The following is a 21,491-nucleotide window of genomic DNA, read 5'->3' as shown; positions in this document are numbered from 1 at the left end:
CACAGAAAGCCCCAAGAGACGGCTCGCCCAGAGGTCTGTGATGCCATGAGGTGAGGTGACTAGTCACCGGCAACCCGACGTCTCTTCCCACGTCTGGCTTCCTTGCCAGCTGGAGCTTAGATCGTGGAACACAGGGGGAGCTGCAGGAACGCATTGATGAAATCTGCAGGGCAGGGAGGACTTTCCAAAGAGATTCACATTTAATCACGTTTTTTCCCCCCAAGTTTTACTGAGATATAGTTGGCATATAACATTGTCTTAGTTTGAGGTGTACAGCATAATGATTTGCTATATGTATATATATGTATTGAGGAATGATCATGGTGGTAAGTTTCGGTAACAGCCATCACCTCACACAGTTACTCTTTATTCACAAGTTGACTGACTGGCAAGTTTGTCACTGATGTACATTGTGTTGTATCTATTGAAATGTGCTTCTGGAAAGAGATGGAACATTGGAGAAAACTGCTTTTGTGGTGAAAACATTGTTGCAAATTTCAAAAACCACTTTTTTTTAATGAATGTAAAATTTTTATTCATTTCTTTTGGTACAAACTAGTGTTTATTTTAAAATAATATTTAGGAATTTATACTCACAGGACATGTTATAGTTAACATCCAAAGACAAAAAATATTTCGTGACAATTTATTATATACTTAGTGCTAAAAAGCTCCTAAATCTGAACAGTGTTGGCATTACAAGATTAGAGAGTTGTTTTGGGCTAATGATTATTATAGAAAAACACTGAAGAAAATTTCAACCATTACAATCGGTAAAGGTATAATTTTATATTTCATGAAGGACAGTAGTCATATTTAGCAATAGTCTCATTTATAGAGTATACTAACCTCGAGGTTGTATTTTGATGCTGTTTCTTTTCAATTCTCTTCTTGCAAATAACCAACAAGGCAGAAACTGCTTCCAACTGACAGTCCAAACAAAGGAGGAATCATGGCTAACCGTCTGGTTGCTAATATTTGTTAAAGGCAAATTGCAAACTTCTGAGTATGGTTCAACATCACCAAAAGGAGTAAAGTTGCTCCCTCTGACCACCTTATTCCATGAAAAAAGTGTACTTTGACTTCTAAAATGGATTTCAAAAATTCAGTAGAAAGATTTAACAACTATCAACATTTCCAACACTGATTTTTCTAACACCCAGAAACATACACTTAGCAGTTATAAGACTAATTTGAAAAACTGAATACTATTATACAAATGCAAATTATTACTATTAGCGAGTAGAAATAATCACTTGATTCTTAATCCTGTTTATATTTAATTATAAACATAAGGCTGATTTTTAGAATAGAAAGAATGAAGAACATCTCCATCATGTGTCTTTGTTCCCAATAATCCCTTTCAGATAGATCTGTGAAGTAATACAGAGCACAGTGTCGACATACCTTTCATTTCAAAGGCCAAAAAAAATGGGCCTTAAGTAGTAAGATCACTTCTATTAGGCTTTATATTAGTATCAATTAATGAGTTAATCAGTCAAACGAGTATCAGTTGATTTAATCTCGCCCAAATGAATGGGTCTCTGTTGGTTGATCAATGCAATAGAGAAACTCTGCAGGTAAGAAGTATCCAAGATATTCCACTGTGTCTGGGGTGGTGTCATAATGGTAGTGCCCACTTTCTTCATGATGACTGAAACAATGAGTGTGCTCCAACCACAAATCAAACCCTGGGTCTCTGGAGATAAAAACTGGCAAACCAAAGGAGGCTTCATCTCAAAAACGTAACCATTTATTCAAGTCTTCATCAGAGTTCAATGGGCAGGAAGAAAATTCTGCTGGCATAATGTGAATCTTCACTTTTCTCTTCTGAATCACGAAAGTGCCTCCCATTCCTACAGGCTTATCTCAATAATGTTTTTCAAGAGTCTGTCTTGGGCTTCCCTGGTGGCGCAGTGGTTGAGAGTCCGCCTGCCGATACAGTAGACACGGGTTCGTGCCCCAGTCCGGGAAGATCCCACATGCCGCGGAGCGCCTGGGCCCGTGAGCCATGGCCGCTAAGCCTGTGCGTCCGGAGCCTGTGCTCCGCAGCGGGAGAGGCCACAACAGTGAGAGGCCCGCGTACCGGAAAGAAAAAAAGAGTCTGTCTCATACAAGTCACAAACTTAAGTTTTCCAGTTCTTTTGGCTTTCACCTCAATGACCTTTCCAGGTTGGCCTTCACTGGCAAAAAGATTAGCCAGTAATGCACACCCCAAATCATGATATTTCTCACTGTATTTCTCTAGTAGGCACCCTCCCTCTGCCGAGTTAACAGGAGCAAGGTAACTTCCATTCACAGGAGGTTTGTGTTCACTTTCTGTTTGAACAGCTGGCATAAACTCAGAATTGAATCCAAGAGTCTGAAATGGGCCTGCCCCTGCTCCAAAAACAAAAGCTCCAGGAAGCTGGATTTCTTTTAAGATTTTATTTAGATCATAAACTTTTTTTTATTTATAAGAGGCAATAAGTAAGGCACACCTCCTACTTCTGCAATTCTAGTTTTCCCACAGATACCTTTTACGGGAAAGGTAAGTGGCTCCTTAGTCAAATTAGGGCAATCAACTACAGACACCTGGACATCAGCAAAGTTATCCGTTAGCACCTTCTGCTGAACTCCAAACTCCAGAACTCCATGCTCCAGCAGCCCTCCTTTCCACGTGCTGCCTCTCCCCTTCTGCGCAGGTCCTAAGCAGAGGCCCCGCCCCACGCTTGGACGTCGCCCCGCCTAGGCCCCGCCCCACGCTCCAACGTCCCGGAAACGAAAGAAGGCTGCTGGGAGAGGCGGGGAGCGGGCCTCTTCCGGCTTGCGGGAGCCCATTGTAGAGCGGGTCCCGCGTGAGGCCAGGGACGCGGATGCAGACTTCTGGGGCCTGTCGCAGGCCTGGATTAACTGACACACATGGCAGAGAGACGCCAGCTCCCAGGTACTGCCCGCCACCGTCCACCATCTAGGGAATGCGGCCGGGGACCCCCTCACGCACTACCCTGGGAGCGGGACGGGGCTGAGAAGAGGAGAAACACGCAGGGATGAGGCCTGACCAGGGAACGCCTGGGGGACCCACATGTGAAATCTAAAAAAAGAAGGGTGTTTTTTTTTTTTTTCAAGAGAGAAAGAGCTGGGAAGAAGCACACTAACAGGAGACCCGAGTGTGAGCGCACATGTGCCTCCTTCCCTGCCTCCTGCACACGCTGCTGGGTTGATTACTCACCGTGGCTGGGCCGTGGGAGGAGGGGGGGTGGTCAGGCTTTGACCTGGGGATTTGGGCAATTACAGTTCTGAGTGTTGAAAAAAATAGTCTCATTGCGCCCATGGGCACCTCTGGATGCTCAGAGGGAAAGGTGTCAGCAGAGTCCTCCTAGTCAAGCTGCCCAGAGACCCTGACTAAAGGGGAGAATTATGTGTATTGAACTCCCTACGTTCTCTCCCCTTTACTCCTACCCACCTCTACTTCCCAGACCCCAAAGCAAAAAACAACACAAGAGTGACAACGGTGGCCAGCTTACAGATAGAGAGCTGTGAAAAAAATCCAAAGTAGATTTTCAAGTCCACCCTGTTTATGCGCCTTTCCAAGTGGTTAAGTCAATGATTCCCAGCCCCGGTTTTAGGACACCCCCAAGTGTCTTTATTCCAAGGGCGATCGTGAAATTCCAAAAATAAAATGATTTTAAGTCCCTGCACTTTAAACTAAGCTCACACCTTGTACTCGTTACAAGCACACACTTTCAGAGGGAAAGAGATTGAGAAATCCAACAACAGTCTGATTCCAACAGACCGGCCACAGCAATCAAAATACCACTTTGTATTTGGGTAACGCTTTGCGGCTTTGAGAGCGCTTTCTGATTCCGGGGTTAGTGACTAAACGTGTGAATTAATACAAAAGATGACTGTTCTAGCCTCCACATTGCACTAGAGGTAGGAACGGAGACGGGCCCTTCCTCTGGCACGAAGCTATCTCTATGTAGCTATCTGTGAAGTTTCAGTCTGTCAGCGGCTGGTGGAGGTGCTGTTTGGAAAAAGCTGGTGGCCCAGGCCTGGGCGGCAGTGGCATTGCTTGGGCCAGGCAAACAGGGCTCTGCGGGGCCCGGGGTCATGGTCAAAGAGAAGGAAGGGCAGGCAGCTTCAGGCTGGCTTTCCCACTGGGCCGAGCAAGGCTGGAAGTTCTGGGGCAGCGGCGTGAGCAGCTGGCCAGGTTAGCAATGAGCTCATGAGCAGCGAAGCCCAGGCTGAAATCTGGGTCCGTTTCTTCCAGAGCTCACTCCCCTGCCAGCCTGCGGAGCTGCCTCTCGGTCGAATTCCTAGAACTGAGTTGTGTTCAGAGAAACTAGGGTCTGCTTATGTGGGGCTGCCTGCATCCTAACAGGTTGATGTTTATTTTAAAGCAACACCACGGAAATTGCAGAACAGAGAGCAAACTTTTAAAGAAAGTTTTAAAGAAAATAAATATGAGACAAAAACTGAGAGAAGCATTATGTGTCACGGAAACACAATTCGAAGAGGTTCAGAAGGCCTTCTGAAGCAAGCAGAGCTTCCTCCTCCACTCCTACCTCTGGCCTCACCCTGTTTAGCGCCGGCCCACCTGTTCACTCCCCCCTGAGGGGCTGACGTGCTATCTGCTTGTGGTTTTGATGCCTCGTGGGCAGGATGGCTCAGGGCCCCTCTCTGGAGAGGGACAACTCATTGAGAAAACGGCCAAGGGCAGAGAAACAGCTCCAAAGGCTGATAAGACCAGCCAGAAAGAGTTAGGCTGTAATTAGTGGGGTTTGGGTATCTGTCTCCAGAAATCTAGCCCAACAGGTACACTGAGTGTTTAAATAATGAACTAAAGTTAAAAACATAAAAATGCACATTATATGTGTGTTGTGAATGACATTCACATGCACCGTGTACAACTGTACTGAATACAGCTTTCCAGTTCGTACGTGAAACAATGTGGCAGATTAATAATTGTGGCAATCATATTAGCTGTAGATGACCAACACATAAAGCCACACGCTACTGTAATTTGGCAGTTTATTTGTATTTTAGGGAGTCACAACTAACGCTGCATAAGTACATCAAGGTTCACTTTATCAATTCAGGGACTGACTGTTGTATTATTTTATATTTCACTCTGAAAGATAGGATTAAAACATCTTTAGGGTAGAAAAACATATTTCAGAAAAAACTTTATTTCCTCTTTAAATTGACCATATCTGGCTATATACTTTTTTTTTTTTCGGTACACGGGCCTCTCACTGTTGTGGCCTCTCCCGTTGCAGAGCACGGGCTCCGGACGCACAGGCTCAGCGGCCGTGGCTCACGGGCCCAGCCGCTCCGCGGCATGTGGGATCTTCCCGGACCGGGGCACGAACCCGTGTCCCCTGCATCGGCAGGCGGACTCTCAACCACTGCGCCACAAGGGAAGCCCCTGGCTATATACTTTTTAACTTATTTCAGTATTTTTACCATGGGTAGTTAGGTCTAAGCAACAAAAAGGAATTGTCATTCCCCAGGATATAATATACATGATAGAAAATGACTGTCCTTCTGTATTCACACTGACACAGACAATTACAAAAGGGGCAGTCTGGGATCTACTTGATTTTCTGCAGTTGTCATGAAGAGCACATGTCTGTTTTCACTTGGGAAATGGGATACATTATACAACTCAGGTCAGAAGATGCAGATAGTTGTCACTGTTTATATGTAGCTTTAAACCCTGGAGAATGTTCTTAATGTTTTATTTCCCGTTCATTTAGTAGCTTCCATGACTAGGTTTGGGTGCATGAAAAATCATGCACCACATATTCTTAGTATACACTTTCAATAGTCAGGCATCGTCTCCAGATTTCGATTTTTCCAACGTCCTGGCAGTTTGCTACACGTCAGCGATATATGTTCATACTTTATATACTGTTTTTTGATGATTCAGGCAGATTCGGGTTATAAGTATCTTTAGGAGAACTGCATCCTTTGTTTGTTACAGAATATAGACAATGCTGCATGAATAATTTCTAGCCTAAATGGATGGCAACCGCATACTTCTACTTGCTGAGGCCAAACTTTCAGAATCATTTTTGATTCCTCTCACATTCTACACCCAAATCCACCAGACAGTGCTTTTGACTCAACCTGTGGAATATATCCAGAATCTTCCCAGGGCTCACAGCTTCCCCTGCCATCCTGGAGTGAGGCCCCATATTCGGGCACCGTCCTCCTGTCTGATCCTCCTGCCCCGGCCCTGGTCCTCTTTCAGTCTGTTTTCTGCCCAGCAGGCAGAGTGTCCCTTTTAGAGCATGAGTCAGATCTTGTCACTGTCCTGTCCCAGCCCTGCCATGGCCCACCTCACTCAGAGGGAGAGTCAAAGTCCCCACGATGGTCAGCCAGGCCCACACTCCTCGCCCCCAGCTCCACACTCTGCACCAGCCACGCTGCCCTCTCCACCCTGCCTCCAGGCCTTTGCTCTCCCTTTCCCGATAGTCACTTGGCTGGTTCCTTCACCTCCTTCAAGTATCGACCTAAATCTCGCCTTCTTATTGAAGCCTGGTGTGAATACTCCCATTTAGGATGGGAAACCGTCCTGTCACAAACCTGTTCCCCCAAACAGTGCTGATCTCCCCATGCCACTCTCCTCCTCCTCTTTCCGTAGCCCTTATCTATCACCCTTAGCAAACCGTAGAACTTGCCTATTTATTACGGTTATTGTCTGTTTTCTCCCTAAACTGGAATGTACATTCTGGAAGGCAGGGATCTTTCTTTGTTCTGTTCACTGATGCATCCCCAACTTGATAAATACCTGTTTATTTCAAGCGTCCAGAGGCACTTGATAAATACCTGTTGGAGGCATCAGTGTGATGCCTCAATCTACCTAACGGAGCAGCATCACATGGTCGCTCTGGTGAAGGCCTGTGGGGCTGCAGCCTATCCTCCCTGCACTGGGCTATGGCTCAGTCACGTCTTACCTAGAGAAAGACCAGAGCCCAGCCTCCTTTGAGCTGAGTCTGCTGTCTTATAGATGGATTCATGGGTGCCTGTTTTTCTTTTCCTATTTAGCACCTTTAATTATCCTGAAAAACAATTTGAGTGTGATGGTAAATTAAAACATGTTTCTAACATGAGTAATTTATTCTGATGTATGTGCTTTTCCAGGTTTGCGGGCAGGGCTGACCTCGTGAGTAGACCACTCATGTAGTCTTGTGCAATTGGAAGGGTCTGAGGAAGGCCAGCTTGCCCCCAAATATCTTCCTTCTGGTGGCATGGCCCACCAGGAGGTTAATGGGCTGGAGGGACAGTTATTGAAGTTTGTGATGACTCCCACCTGGGGGAGGCAAGTCTTGATTGTTCACTTGGTTAGTGAAATCCTAAATGGTGAGAAATAGTATGGAAATGCATTAGCAAATGAGTTAAAGCTGGAAGCATGAGAATGCATATTAGAGCAATGGCTTGTTGACGGCATGCCTGACGTTCACAGTGCAGTTTTCCTTTAATGCCCTTCAGAATGGAACTTCAGCGTCTGCATCGGTCAGGATGGGGCGGGAGGCTGCGTGGTGGTCCCTGGGCCAACCTGCCTGTGTTCCCTGAGGAGAGCTGACTGGCTGTCAGCTGAGGCTCAGTTCAGAGAAGGAACGCCTTAGAACGGCAGTCACCTACCAGACAAATAGCAAAAGCTCTGGGCACCTGGTGACAAAGATGAACACGGCAGTTTTTGTTTGAAGGATTTTCCCAGATATTTCTGATCTATCCACCCGGAAGTTAATGCGAATGAATGCCGACCATTAGTCTGGACCAGCGGATCTTCAGCCTTCCCCGGGAGCATTCGGGGCTGGCAGCTTTCCTACCAGACACACGATCCACTCCCACACAAATGAGGAAGGGAACAGCCTTGGGCCTTGAAGCCTACGGCTACTCAGACACGAGGCCTCGGAGGCCATGGGTGAGGAAAACTGGTCCCGCAGCATCTGTGACCGCAGTGCACAGACCGTCACCTTCTTTTCTCCCCACTGCAGTCAGGAAAGTGCAGGGTCTGGAAATGCACACAGTGAAAGAGGGGACACCCTGTTTGTACTGCGCACATCTGCGGTTTCTGAAGTGTAGGCTTGTCCACAAGTGTAACTTCTGCTACAACGCAACGTCTTTCTGCTGCTTCTCCCTGCTTGCAGCTGGGAGGCCTGGCAGGGACCGCCACTGGGCCTTTATTCGGTGGGTCTCACCAGGGCGCACGGGCACGGCCTCTGTTCTGAAGTCGCTAAAGCATTAGCGCAGGCCGTGGGTCCAGCCTTCGGCCCATCGCAGGCCTGCCCGGCTCTCTTTCCAGAGGGCGGAAGTCCCCGTCCTGCTTCCCAGTGTCCACCAGGCCACAGGTTGTCTGATCCAGGAGCTTCCATCTCCAGACAGGCCTGGATCTGGGGGGCGGGGCCGCGGCAGGATAAGGAGGAGCCTGGAAGGCGCAGGGCCTGGGGAGAGGTGGAGCCTGGGCTGGAAAGGGTGTGTCCTGGGTAGGGCCTGAACTTGGAGGGGCGTGGCCTCAACTTGGGCGGAGCCCGAGGGGGGGCAGGGTAGGCGGGACCTGAAGTCCCCACCCGGGTTGGGTGGGGCCTAGGAAGGGGTGGGGCCCTAGGTGGAGCCTGTATTGGGAGGGGCGGGGCCTTGGTGGGCGGGGTCACCCTCCCTCTGTTGTTTCAGGTCCCTCTAGGCAAAGCTGCAAGTCTTATCTGGAGGGCTTTCCTTGTGGAGCAATTGCAGGAAGGGTGATGTGCTCTAGCCTTCTTGTGTTTGTCCTGTTCCTACCCTACACCCAGGGATAAGCTAACTGGTTCAGACAAACGGAGAAATGTGCCCCATCAGCGGCTCCAAGCGTTTTTCCCGGACCAGGCTCCTGGCCATTAGAGTAGATGAGACAGACACAGGCCCCTTAGGAATGAGCTGCCTTACAGGTGAGATGAACTGTGACCTTCCACGAATCAAAATGCTTTTCAATGGTTTTATGGTTTAAAAAATCACAAAAGAAATACAAGATTATTGCTTTAAAAAATCAAAATAATGCTGTTGTATATGGAGTAAAAAGTGAAATCCTTCTTTATATTTCTTGCCCTCCACTCCCACTGTCCACATGGGACACTGTTGTAAGCACTGTTGAAAGGTTTGGTGCACCTTCTGGAGGGTTTCCTGTCCATTAAGTGTGAGTGCACACACAATCCACATTAAACATACACATGGTATTTTTTTTTCTTTTTCTTATGTACATAGGGCTGTAGCTTACATACTCAAAACAAAAACACTGCATCAGGAGGGTGTTCCTAGCAGTATATTTGATCCATCTCATTCTTTTCAACCAGGGCATACCATTCTACAGTATGGGTGCAATCATGAAAACATTTGGTGGCTGTATTAGTTTCCTGGAGCTGCCATTAAAAAAAATTACCACAGTCTTGGTGGCTTAAAACCACAGAAATTTGTTCTCTCACAATTCTGCAGCCTAGAACTCCAAAATAAAGGTGTCAGCAAGACCATGCTCCCACAGGGCTCTGGGGGAGGATCCTTCCTTGCCTCTTCCAGTACTGGGGGCTCTAGGAAATCCTTGGTGGTCCTTGGCCTGCAGCTGCATCACTCCAGTCTGCCTCCATCTTCATATGGCCTTCTCTGTGCATCTTCTCCTCTTTTTATAAGGACATTGAATTTGGGGCCCATCTTAACTAATTGCATCTTCAAAGACTGTTTACAAATAAGGTCACATTCTGAGGTTCTGGGTGGACACGAATTTTGGGGAACCACTATTCAACTCACTATGGTAACCATAGGTCTTGATGGCTTCATTTTACTGCCCATTGTCTGTCCCAGTCCATACCCAGATGGAAGAGTCATGAGGGCCCATTCCTGAAGAACTTTCCATTCATCCCATGAACAGCAATGGACTGAGCACCTGCTATGTGCTAGGCACCTAGATTAGAATAAACTGTGGGCAAGACCGAGGCTCCGGCCTCACACAGTGCAATTGCTCTGTGACAAGGGCTATGTCTGTCGTCAGAGAATCCCCATGCCTAACACAGTGCCTGGAGCTTAATAACTAAGTGTTCAATTAATGAATGAGTGAATAGATAAATGAGAGATAATAATAAAAAGCAGATAATAATAATACGTAGTGGTATGATACTGCGATAGGGGCAAAGTACAGGGCAGCCAGAAGAGCAGCTGTAATCGAGACTTTGGGCGTTAGGGATGCTTTGTTGGATGAAATAACTCCTAAGTTGGGACCTTACTGGAGTTAATTAGGCAAAGAGTGTGGGGTCGGAGTGGGTGGAATGTTCTAGGCAGAGGAAAGGGTGGCTTGGCAGCTGGAGGTGAAACAGGTGTAGAGAATCAGAAGCCATTAGCTGCTCAGGATGGGTCCTGAGCCGTCTCCGCGGGGGACAGTGGTAAAGGAAAAGCTGCAGGGCCCTCTAGAACAGTCTGTCTAATAGAACCTCCTGCAGTGAGGGAAGTGCTCTAGATCTGGTCTGTCCAAGGTGGCGGCCATAGCCACGTGTGGCTAGTGAGCGCCTGAAATGAGGCTAATGTAACTGAGGAACCGAACGCTTAATTTTATTAAATTTTTCAGAATTTAAATGTAAGTAGCCACGTGTGCCAGGAGTTCTTGTACGAACAAAGCAGCTCTAGATCCTAATATCCTAACTTAATCCAAAATCACAGTTTTGTCCATGAATTCAACTTCTTCCTGTACTACTAAGTCCTTTGCTAGATTTATCTACAGTCGGGGAGCCAAACGGATCTGAGCTCTGCCTGCTGTCCAGGTTAACAGAGGCCACGTCAGGAGCTGGGTGGCAGAGGCAGAGCCAGGGCTTAGATCTGAAATGCAGTTAACATTTCTTAAATGTCTACGGTAATCTAGACACACATGACCATTCTTTGAAACACACACTGTTACTTTTAATTTAAAGAACTACGTGTAAATATGTACCAACAGTGGGAAAGACCCATTGCCTCTGGGTAGAGTCAACTGAGGATCAGAGGTCGGGAGGTCAGGGGGCAGGAGAGTTTCTTTTCACAAAATGCCCTTTTATACTGTTAGATTTAATATGAGCACATGCTATCATTAAAAGTCAACCAAGAAAGCAAAACCAATGGTTTTTAGTGATAAACAGTGGCTACTACAAAACGAAGGGAATTAGAATTCCCCTTGGCTCTGGGAGCCAGCTGAGCAAGGTCTAAAGTCAGTGAGATTTTACTTGATGCACTTACTGTAGATGAGATTTTAAAAGCTCACCATTTCCCAGAGACAGTGCTTCCTAGCTGTTGTCTGGAGAGGGGCAAGGAGGCTCCCCAGATTCCATAAGAAGCAGGCAACCTAAAATGTACCCCATGCCAAACAAGCCATGAGTTGTGCCATGTTGAAACTGTAACTGGGTGAGAGAGAGTGAATCACAACTGAGAAAATGTGGTCACAAGGAGAAGTCAGGATACGGGTCTGCTGGGCAACTCCAGAGATATGTCAGAAGCGACTGCACCAGCAGGCTGACTCGGTCCTCCAGCTGCAGCCAGACAGCCACGGCCATAAGGACCTGAAAAGGGGATACTTTAAGGATATCGGGTCTCCTTTGTTCTGTCTTTATATCCAGTAAGTAGCGTTCTTACCTTCCTTTGCATTTTGTAGTGCGTTTTCCCACTGGGGAGAAACAGTGCTGACTGGGTGAAACAAGTATGCTCATGATACACAGGAGTGAATGCGTTAACGCTCTGCAGTGCCACAGCCAGTCCTCTGTGAATTTGGATTTCGGGGGCCAGTGTCACATGTGGAAGCAACACAGGCTTGGAATGAGAGGAACCCAGCTCCCATTCTCAGCTTCTCCCCTCATTAATGTGTGATCTTGACCTTATTACTTAACCTCTGAGCTTCAGCTTCTCCTGTGCGAGATGGAAATGAGCTTGGGTAAAAATCGAGAAAATACGGGCAAAGCACTTGAGATAATGTCATGTGATAGACATTCGATAGATGGTTCTCTCTCGCTCTCCCATGTATAAATGAACATATCAAGCCATACATATATGACACAGAGTCCCCCTCAGTGAGCTGGACGGGACTCCAGCTACACGCACAGCCTCTAAGCTCCCCCAGAGTCCGCCGGCCAGCTCCATCGAGTTTATTTGGGTTTGGGACATCAGATCAAGCTCTGAAGACAGGAGCCTGGATCTAGGCAAAGTCTGCCACCGGCTGGATCTGTGACTGAGCAAGTGACAGAGCCTGCCTGGGCCTCAGAGTCCTCATCTGTCAAATCATGGGGACACCTGAGCAGGAAAGAGCAACATTGCAAACCACAAAGAATAAAAGGTGGGAGTAATGGCAGAGGAAAAGGACTCAAGTCAAAGACAGTGACACTTGCAGCGTCATCTCCTGAATCCTTCTTTCCTGTATGCTGACTGATGATGCTGCACCCAAGCCCTAGCCTTCGGTGGCCACTTCCAAGCAAGTGCACTTGGTCGGAAGGAAAGGGCCCCTGGAGGCTGTGCAGGCAGGCGGGGTCGGGGCAGGGTTTGTGCCTGGCAGGGAAGCTCCATTCAAGTTGCCTCTGTCATGTTTGACAATGATTTTCCCTGAATGAAAGACCCTTAAAACATTTTCTGGCATGTAGTGAAATTTTAATAACTCTATATTTTGTATCAGAAGCAAGATGTAAATGTTACTGGATCACAAGGGAAAACTCAGTTTTGTTTTACTCATTCACACAACCCAGTGAAGAGTGTACAATGGAAAGGACTTGGATGGGTGTGATTCACACTTCTTTCCCAAAGTAGGATAAGCAACAAGGCCATGTCCGAATGGACAGTGGTCATGGAGGCACATAACACTCATGTCCAGATACTGTCGGGAGGCAGTAAGATGCTCTGATATGGGTTCAGCAGGGGCTGGAAGCCAATAGCATTTGGAGAGAGGAGGGTCTGAACAATAAGGCTGTTTCTTCTCCCTGAGTCAGTAAAGACTAAAACCATTAGCTTCAGAAATTGCCTTCTTGGGCTGAGTCCCCACTCCTCCTTCCAGAACTTAGACAAAGACCTCAACTCTGTTCTCAGCTTCCCCACCTGTAACTTAAGGGCATCCTTCATCATTCTCACAGGGTTGTTCTGAGGATTAACTCAGCAAGTATCTGTAGAGTCTGGCCCTTAGTGCTTGTGAAGGTTAGCATCGTGCAGAAGAAGCAGAGGAACGGGGTGGCGGGACGCAGTGAGCCAGACGGAGCCTAAGTGGCAAAGTTCGGTTTTGAGCAAAAGCCCAGTCATGGGAGGGGAGGCTGACACAGCTTCTGGTGTTCAATCAGGAAGAGAAGGTTTAATCAGTAATCACCTAGTGAGAGAGGAAAAACTGTAGGTTATTGTCATCCTTCCTCCCTCTCCTCAACATACAAATGCCACATTAATGACGTCCCCCAGAAAAGAATCCCTCTTTGACCCACACGCCCCTTCAGTTACTGAACCCTCTGTCCTCCATCCACTCCTGACTCCAGGGAAGGTCCCGCCATCTCTCCTCCGTCTACAGCAGGACTCCAGGCTGCCTCTTACACCATCCTCCTGTGCTTTCTCTTGTTCTCTCTTGCACTTGCTCCATCAGGCTTCACTCTACAAAGGCTACCAATATCAAGGTCCCTAGTGACCTTCGTGGGGCTACATCAACCCGCAATTCTTAGTCTTCCTCTTTCTTGACCAATTTGCGGCTCTTGTCACATTTGACCAATTCCTCGTCATTACACGATTGCTTTCAGTTGGCTTGGGGAACACCACACTCCCTTGGTTTTCTCCTCTGTCCCTGACTGCTGCTTTGGAGTCTCCTGTGCCGTTCTTCCTCACCCCCAAACTCTGCCCGTTGCGGTGCTTGGGGTATCATGGGTCCTCTTCACTTCTGGTGATGTCATTAGTCTCCTGGCCACCGGTAGGGTGAGGTCTCCCACATTCAGATCTCCGGCCCAGACCATTTGAATTATGGTTTTCCAAGTTTATGTCCAACACCCCAGGTGAACAGGCGTCTCAAGCCTCCAGCTCTTTTTTTTTTTTGACATAGGAATACCAACTTCATTTTGTCCAGGAAGGATGTTAAAAGAAAAAATCAACTTTACTATTTAGAATCATCTTCATTTCACAAAACAAAGGACATGTTAACATTTTAAAAATAGAAAGAGCATAATCTCAGAATCAAGCCTCCAACTCTTGCTCTTTCCCCCAAAACTTGCTGCTCGTATGGCTTCTTATTTCAGTAAATGACTACTTCATGCTTTTGGTTGCTGCTTGGGACTGAATTGTGTCCCCCAGATTCATATGTTGAAGCCCTAAGCCCCCATGTGACTGTATTAGAGAGAGGGCCCTCTGGCGAATTAAGGTTAAATGAGGTTGTAAAGGTGGAGCCCTGATCCCATAGAACTGGTGTCCTTATAAGAAGAGGAAGAGACACGGAGATCTGTCAGCAAATTCTGTCTTCAAAATACATCCAGACTTTATCTGCCACTCATCACCAACAGGGTTCAGGCTGTCGGATTATTGTAGCAACCTCTTAGCTCATCTTCCTGTGCTAGTAGGAAGGAAGGTGCCATCCACCTGGTACCTGAAAAGCTTTCCTTGGGAATGTGGGGAGTTTTCATTCTTCTGAGGTTGGAATAATCCTCGGAGAAACAATATGTGGGGTTTAAACAGTCCCAGTGGTCTCCTTGGGACTTAACCGTTAGGAAAAAAGGAAAGTTACCCAGAAAAGCAGTGGTTCCAGTGTCCGCCCAGGGTCGGCGTGGGCCCCCTGAGAGCACTTGCCCGCGATGCGGGTCACAGCCAGCCTGGCCTTGGGCCCTACATCCTCCGCCAAGCCCGCTCTAACCCCAGGAGGGAGTCTGACACTCACAATGCAGCCAAGAACTGTTACTGGAACTCCATGTTCTGATGGCTCCTGCAGAGACCGCTGACAATTTTTGCTTCAGAGTACGCTCTTCCAGGAAAAACCTTCTACAGAACAGATTTAAAATCACATCAAGTCACAAAAAGATATTCCTTCTGACAAAGAGGCAGGAGGAGCCAGGGGCTGCCTGACCTTTGGCGAGGGGTCAGCCTGGGCCTGCCTGCACCTACTTGCTTCGGTGCAGGAATTAACCCTGGCGGCTTCTTCCTCAAAGGCCAGAAAGCCCAGAGCGCTGAGTGTGCTAAGCCTACTGCCTCCCAGTTCCTGGTGGGCGCTGGTTACAGGAAAGCAAGGGGTCTTTGTGTTTGGCTCCTGCCAGCTGGGACTATGAGAGCTGATTGCCTTCAGAGCGCTTCTCGTTGAATGTTTGTGCTCATTCCTTAAAACTTTCTGAAACAGGCAGTTAAGAACCGGTGACTTCAAAGTGAAATGAAAGGCGTAAGAGAAAGCATCAAGGGTGTTGTATAGCAACCATCTTCAAGAAACACGAAGCACTTCACATCAGGGGATGTCTTGACATACGGTCCCCAGACTCCGGAGGCCCAGGTTGTCTTTGGTCCCTTGCCATGGGATGCTGGGTGGATATAAATGATTTGTTTCTCGTCTTTAATAAAGTACTTAAAATGGCCACAGTGGTACATGCACCTGGTTAAAAAGTTCCAGCAGCGTAAAGGCTTCGTGAAGGACCACAGGCGTTTCTCCAGCTGTCTCTCCCCTCCCACCACCCCTCCTCCTCTCTTGGTTTTTATCAGGGGACTTTTAGTTTTACACCGTCATGGTTCATATCCACGTTTGCCTCTAGAAACACAATGAAATGTGGTGCTCTGTCTGTAGATTTATTCCAAATGTTTCAAACATGTAAACAGTGTTTGATATGCAAATGTAAAGGTCTTTTAAGATCTTTAGGCTCTAACTCTCTGAGGCCTGGGTCCCTGTGTGATTACCAAAGAAAACCCTGGCTTGGCCCATTCAGTTATCTTCCAATCGTCCCCTTTGGGGTGGCAGGAACCATGCAGGCAGCAGCAGATCCCATCATGTAAAGACTTCATTCTGCACGTATCTGCATGGCTCCAGACCAGGTTTGCAAGGCACACGCAGATGTTATGCAAGTACCTGAGGTAATTACTGACTACTCTTGCTGGCTGCCTTGCAATAAAATTGGGGAGAAGGGCTCCACAGCTCAACCCCATTAGGTCACCAGAAGGCCCAGTATCTTCTTCTAAGCCTGAGTTTAGGGCAGGAGAGCTGGCAAAGATGGAAATGTAGGCTTCTGGGTAGCTGTCAGGGCCTGTTGACATCACCCCGCAGAAACTGTAAAAATAAAATAAAATAAGTGAAAAGATTTCCCAAAGCCTTTGACAGAAAAAGTACTTTTTAATCAGATGCAGAAATCCTTCTCAGCAAACAGCGGTGCTGAAGCAGCCACACTCAGGCCACAGCACGGTGAGGGCCAACGAAGCAGGACCTGCTTTCAGTGTCAGACTGTGGACCCAGGTTTGGTTCTTGGCTTTGTTCCTTATGAGCTGTTGGGTCCTGTTAACTTACTTCCTCTCTGTAAGCCTGTTTCCTAAAGTGTAGGGGTACCTGCCTTACCCTTCTTGTGGGATGGTGAACCTCCACGCCCAGCAGGCTGTGCACGGCTGGTCACCACCACCCACCTCCTGTTCCCAGGAGATGTTCATGTCTTCGCTCTGGTCCATCCTGTTTCAGGCAGGGTTGAGCCAACACCTGCAGACAGACCTCGTCTTCAAATGCATATTTTTTTTTATCATCTTTATTGGACTATAATTGCTTTACATTGTTGTGTTAGTTGCTGCCCTAAAACAAAGTGAATCAGCTATACGTATACATATATCCCCATAACCCCTCCTTCTTGTATCTCCCTGCCACCCTCCCTATCCCACCCCTCTAGGTGGTCACAAGGCACCGAGCTGATCTCCCTGTGCTATGCGGCTGCTTCCCACTAGCTATTTTACATTTGGTAGTGTATATATGTCCATGCCACTCTCTCACTTCGTCCCATCTTACCCATCCCCCTCTCCGTGTCCTCAAGTCCGTTCTCTACGTCTGCATCTTTATTCCTGTCCTGCCCTTAGGTTCGTCAGAACCATTTTCTTTTTTTTAGATTCCATATATATGTGTTAGCATATGGTATTTGTTTTTCTCTTTCTGACTTCACTCTGTATGACAGACTCTAGGTCCATCCACCTCACTACAAATAACTCATTTTCATTCCTTAATATGGCTGAGTAATATTCTATTGTATATATGTGCCTCATCTTCCTTATCCATTCATCTGTTGATGGACAATTAGGTTGCTTCCATGTCCTGGCTATTGTAAATAGTGCTGCAGTGAACATTGTGGTACATGACTCTTTTTTTTTTTTTAATAAATTTATTTATTTTTATTTTTGGCTGCATTGGGTCTTCGTTGCTGCGTGGGGGCTTTCTCTAGTTGTGGCGAGCAGGGGCTACTCTTCGTTGTGGTGCGTGGGCTTCTCATTGCGGGGGCGTCTGTTGTGAACCATGGACTCTAGGTGCGTGGGCTTCAGTAGTTGTGGCACGCGGGCTCAGTAATTGTGGCTCGCAGGCTCTAGAGTGCCGGCTCAGTAGTCGTGGTACACGGCCTTAGTTGCTCCATGGCATGTGGGATCTTCCCGGACCATGGCTTGAACCCATGTCCCCTGCATTGGCAGGCGGATTCTTAGCCACTGTACCACCAGGGAAGCCCCTGTTGGAAGATTTTTAATCACAGTTTCAATTTCAGTGCTTGTGATTAGTCTGTTTATATTTTCTGTTTCTTCCTGTTTCAGTCTCAGAAGGTTGTGCTTTTCTTAGAATTTGTCTTTTTCTTCCAGGTTGTCCATTTTATTGGCATATAGTTGCTTGTAGTAATCTCTCACGATCATTTGTATTTCTGCAGTGTCAGTTGTTACTTCTCGATTTTCATTTCTGCTTCTGTTGATTTGAGTCTTCTCCCTTTTTTCTTGATGAGTCTGGCTAATGGTTTATCCATTTTGTTTATCTTCTCAAAGAACCAGATTTTAGTTTTATTGATCTTTGCTATTGTTTTCTTTGTTTCTGTTTCATTTACTTCTGCTCTGATCTTTATGATTTCTTTCCTTCTGCTAACTTTGGTGTCACTTTTGTTCTTCTTTCTCTAATTGTTTTAGGTCTAAGGTTAGGTTGTTTATTTGAGATGTTTCTTGTTTCTTGAGGTAGAACTGTATTGCTATAAACTTCCCTCTTAGAACTGCTTTTGCTGCATCCCATAGGCTTTGGGCCATCGTGTTTTCATTGTCATTTGTTTCTAGGTATTTTTTTAATTTCCTCTTTGATTTCTTCAGTGATCTCTTGGTTATTTAGTATTGTATTGTTTAGCCTCCATGTGTTTGTAATTTTTACAGTTTTTTTCCTCTAATTGATACGTAGTCTCATAGCGTTGTGGTCGGAAAAGATACTTGATACGATTTCAATTTTCTTAAATTTACCAAGGCTTGATTTGTGACCCAAGATATGATCTATCCTGGAGAATGTTCCATGAGCACTTGAGAAGAAAGTGTATTCTGTTGTTTTTGGATGGAATGTCCTATAAATATCAGTTAAGTCCATCTTGTTTAATGTATCATTTAAAGCTTGTGTTTCCTTATTTATTTTCATTTTGGTTGGTCTGTCCATTGGTGAAAGTGGGGTGTTAAAGTCCTCCACTATTATGGTGTTACTGTCGATTTCCTCTTTTATAGCTGTTAGCAGTTGCCTTATGTGTTGAGGTGCTCCTATGTTGGGTGCATATATATTTATAATTGTTATATCTTCTTCTTGGATTGATCCCTTGATCATTATGTAGTATCCTTCTTTGTCTCTTGTAATAGTCTTTATTTTAAAGTGTATTTTGTCTGATATGAGAATTGCTACTCCAGCTTTCTTTTGATCTCCATTTTCATGGAATATCTTTTTCCACCCCATCACTTTCAGTGTGTATGTGTCCCTAGGTCTGAAGAGTGTCTCTTGTAGACAGCATATATACGGGTCTTGTTTTTATATCCGTTCAGCCAGTCTGTGTCTTTGGTTGGAGCATTTAATCCATTTACATTTAAGGTAATTATCGATATGAAATATGAATATTCCTAGTACCATTTTCTTCATTGTTTTGGGTTTGTTATTGTAGGTCTTTTCCTTCTCTTGTGTTTCCTGCCTAGGGAAGTTCCTTTAGCGTTTGTTGTAAAGCTGGTTTGGTGGTGCTGAATTCTCTTAGCTTTTGCTTGCCTGTAAAGGTTTTAATTTCTCCGTCAAACCTGAATGAGATCCTGCTGGGTAGAGTAATCTTGGTTGTAGGTTTTTCCCTTTCATCACTTTAAATATGTCCTGCCAGTCCCTTCTGGCTTGCAGAATTTCTGCTGAAAGATCAGCTGTTAACCTTGTGGGGATTCCCATGTATGTTGTTTGTTGCTTTTCTCTTGCTGCTTTTAATATTTTTCTTTGTATTTAATTTTTGATATTTTGATTAATATGTGTCTTGATGTGTTTCTCCTTGGATTTATCCTGTACGGGACTCTCAGCGCTTCCTGGACTTGATTGACTATTTCCTTTCCTATATTGGCGACGTTTTCAACTATAATCTTTTCAAATATTTTCTCAGTCCCTTTCTTTTTCTACTCTTCTTCTGGGACCCCTATAATTTGAATGTTGGTGTGTTTAATGTTGTCCCAGAGGTCTCTGAGACTGTCCCCAGTTCTTTTCATTCTTTTTTCTTTATTCTGCTCTGTGGTAGTTACCTCCACTATTTTATCTTCCAGGTTACTTATCTGTTCTTCTGCCTCAGTTATTCTGCTATTGATCCCTTCTAGAGAATTTTTAATTTCATTTATTGTGTTGTTCATCATTGTTTGTTTGCTCTTTAGTTCTTCTAGGTCCTTATTAAACATTTCTTGTATTTTCTCCAATCTATTTCCAAGATTTTAGATCATCTTTACTATCATTACTCTGGATTGTTTTTCATGTAGTATTCCTATTTCCTCTTCATTTGTTTGGTCCGGTGGGTTTTTACCTTGCTGCTTCATCTGCTGTGTATTTCTCTGTCTTCTCATTTTGCTTATCTTACTGTGTTTGGGGTCTCCTTTTTGCAGACTGCAGGTTCATAGATCCCGTTGTTTTTGGTGTCTGCTCCCAGTGGGTAAGGTTGGTTAAGTGGGTTGTGTAGACTTCCTGGTGGATGGGACTGGTCCCTGTGTTCTGGTGGTTAAGACTGGATCTTGTCTTTCTGGTGGGCAGGACCGCATCCAGTGGGGTGTTTTGGGAAGTCTGTGAACTTAGTATGATTTTAGGCAGCCTCTTTGCTAATGGGTGGTGTTGTGTTCCTGTCTTGCTAGTTGTTTGGCATGGGGTGTGCAGCACTGGAGCTTGCTGGTCGTTGAGTGGAGCTGGGTCTTATCATTGAGACAGAGATCTCTGGGAGAGCTCTTGCCAATTGATATTATGTGGGGCCAGGAGGTCTCTGGTGGTCCAGTGTCCTGAACTTGGCTTTCCCACCTCAGAGGTTCAGGCCTGATACCAGGCTGAAGCACCAAGACCCTGTCAGCCACACGGCTCAAGTCACCTTTGCCAGCAGAAGCCTTCTTTCTGCTGTCCTATCAAGGAAGCCAGTCAGGGGGCTTCCCTGGTGGCGCAGTGGTTGAGAGTCCACCTGCCGATGCAGGGGACACGGGTTCGTGCCCCAGTCTGGGATGATCCCACATGCCGCGGAGCGGCTGGGCCCGTGAGCCTTGGCCACTGGGCCTGCGCGTCTGGAGCCTGTGCTCCGCAGCGGGAGAGGCCACAACAGTGAGAGGCCCGCGTACAGCCAAAAAAAAAGGAAGCCAGCCATTCCCAGATTAGGAAAAAAATCTTTACGCCCGTGGCCCAAATGAATATTTTTTTTTAAACTACAGTCATTCTTTTAAAATATATATATAATTAATCTTTTTGGCCACACAGCACAGCTTGCAGGATCTTAGTTCCCAGCCAGGGATTGAACCCGTGACCCCTGCAGTGAAAGTGCAGAGTCCTAACCACTGGACTGCCAGGTAATTTCCCCCAATGCATATTTAAAACTAGAGTTTCTGCAAAGAATTCCTGCTGTCTCTCCATTCTATTTTTGCCGACTGGGATTTTTAAGTTTCAAGATATTTTACCTTTCCCAGGTGGGCTACAAATAATATCATACTTTAACATCTTGATGGGCAATACCATAAGCATTTAAAGATATGTGTCTTAATCTCAGCCAATGTGAGCCTAAGTGAGTCGGAGGGAGATGGAATTGATAAAAATTCTGGTATTTTATGATTATCTAATAAGATGGAGATCCCAGAATGTGTGTGTGGGTTCCAAATGAGGCAGCATAATACCTGCATGGACCTCACTTTAGTGCTGGCATTAATATCTTGGCCAGGTTTTTAAAAGGTGTCCATAAATAAGAAAACCTTTATAAGATCCTTCCAGTTTCTATTGAGTGTGTATAAGTACATAGAAGTGATACTAGAGAAAATACAGCTATCTCAGCCACTAAAATTTGTGTGTGTACATACATATTTCCATTTAAAACCCAGTG

At 46.0% G+C, this 21,491-nt stretch overlaps 1 long non-coding RNA gene and 2 pseudogenes across 1 annotated transcript in view; 1 reads left to right on the top strand and 2 right to left on the bottom strand.

Annotated features, from left to right (window-relative positions):
* Positions 1-1,518: 1,518 nt before the first annotated feature.
* On the bottom strand, positions 1,519-1,869 carry LOC115802845 (beta-keto L-gulonate decarboxylase pseudogene; annotated as a pseudogene).
* Positions 1,853-2,667, bottom strand: LOC149749958 (beta-keto L-gulonate decarboxylase pseudogene; annotated as a pseudogene).
* Positions 2,668-2,718: 51 nt separating this feature from the next.
* LOC149749957 (uncharacterized) overlaps positions 2,719-21,491 on the top strand; it is a 57,087-nt gene continuing 38,314 nt past the window's right edge. Inside the window, exon 1 of the long non-coding RNA XR_016391921.1 lies at positions 2,719-2,926. This is a non-coding gene — a long non-coding RNA (uncharacterized LOC149749957). The remainder of the gene's footprint in view (positions 2,927-21,491) is intronic.

The sequence above is a fragment of the Delphinapterus leucas genome, chromosome 2 (genome assembly GCF_059928025.1).
Source record: "Delphinapterus leucas isolate spDelLeu-1000000601 "Yukka" chromosome 2, BTC_Dleu_Yukka2, whole genome shotgun sequence".
In the NCBI taxonomy this organism is placed as follows: domain Eukaryota; kingdom Metazoa; phylum Chordata; class Mammalia; order Artiodactyla; family Monodontidae; genus Delphinapterus; species Delphinapterus leucas.
The sequence above is the reverse complement of the archived record's forward strand: the minus strand, read 5'-3'. Positions and strand labels throughout refer to the sequence as shown.